Genomic DNA, 1,824 nt, shown 5'->3' with positions numbered 1-1,824 from the left:
ATTAGCTTGTCTGAGATACACCATATGGACAAAAGTAAGTGGACACCTGAGCATAACATTCAAATGTAACATCCTGTTCCACTCTTCTGGAATTTTGGAGTGTGATTGTGGAGATTTGTGCTCATCCAGCCACAAAGGTGTTAGTAAAGTGAAGTATTGATGTACTGTAGGTGAGGTGAGGAGGCCTGGGGTGCAGTCAGCGTTCCAAATCATCCCAAAAATGTTCAATAGGATTGAGGTCAAGGCTCTATAGCAGGTACCACAAGATATTTTACTCCAACCCATATTAAACTATACCTTCATGGAGCTGGCTTTGTACACAGGCGTAATGTCAAACTGGAACGGGTTTGGGTCTCCTAATTCAAGTGAAGGAGAATGTAATGCTACCGCGTCCAAAGACATCCGATCTAATTGTGTGCCTCCATCTATGCAGTAACAGTTTGGAGAGGAACCACATATGGCTGGAAAAGTCAGGTTTCCCAATACTTCCCTAATCAATTCCCAATCAAAGACCGTATAAAATGTGTAAGCTTGAATGGCTTACATTTCAGTGTTGCACCTGCACTGAGCTATTTTATAAGTTGCTCAGTAGCTCCTAGTTTTTCCTTGCCACAGTTGCCATGGCTGCTCATCAGGGATAAATACACACCGTTCACCTTATCTGTTAAATTTTGTAAAGCTGCTTTGAGACAATGTCTGTTCTGAAAAGCACTATAGAAATAAACTTGACTTGACTTGACTTGACAGTAATGCAAACTCAAACCTGCACTTCATCACTGTATTCTAATAGCCATGCTGTTGATCATGTTGTCATGGAGATCAAGCTGAGAGTGCTTGCACCCTCAATTTGGATATCTAATGTGATGTCTATGTTTATCTATCTATCTATCTATCTATCTATCTATCTATCTATCTATCTATCTATCTATCTATCTATCTATCTATCTATCTATCTATCTATCTATCTATCTATCTATCTATCTATCTATCTATCTATCTATCACATTTACACCCTCTTCAACAAATCATGCAGTCTTTTGATAATGAGAGATATTACTTCTGCAGCGTTCACCCCGGCCCTGGTTTTCCATGTGTGCACGTGTGTGTGCAACGATCAAAGGCGCTTTGATAGATGAGTTATTCGGGGGAGGACGAGAACTCCCCCGAGCATCACGGCTGTCAATCAATCAGACCTTTCGCTGCTGTAATCCACTGTGCTCAGTCGGTTCCTTGCGTAAACAGTCATTAGTATTTCTGTTGTTCTTGTCAGAGTATGACCACACAGGTCTTATTTGCTTGTTTGTGTGTGTGTGTGTGTGTGTGTGTGTGTGTGTGTGTGTGTCTGTGATTGTATATGCATGTAAATACACTATAGAGACAAAAGTATTGGGACACCTGACTTTTCCAGCCATATGTGTATCTGTTACAACAAAGTTGGAGGCACTAAGTTGTGGCCATTACATTTTCCATTTACTTGAACTAGAAGATCCAAAACCTGTTCCAGCATTGCAATGCCCCTGTACATAAAGACAGCTCCATGGACATATGGTTTAAATGGCTTGTAGTGTAAGATCTCGAGTGGCCTGCTATAGAGCTTTGACTTCAACCTTATTGAACACCTTTGGGATGAACTGGAACACTGATTTACCCCAGGCCTTATCACTCTACATCAGTACCTGACTTTATGACTGAATTAACACAAATCTCCACAAGCACACTTCAAAATCTAGTGGAACATCTTCCCAGAAGAGTGGAGGTTATTACAATAGCAAATGGGAATTAAATGTTTAAATGGGATGTTCAAAAGCACATATAAATATTATG

This window comes from Silurus meridionalis, chromosome 3 (genome assembly GCF_014805685.1).
Source record: "Silurus meridionalis isolate SWU-2019-XX chromosome 3, ASM1480568v1, whole genome shotgun sequence".
In the NCBI taxonomy this organism is placed as follows: Eukaryota; Metazoa; Chordata; class Actinopteri; order Siluriformes; family Siluridae; genus Silurus; species Silurus meridionalis.
Note: the sequence above shows the minus strand (reverse complement) of the source record.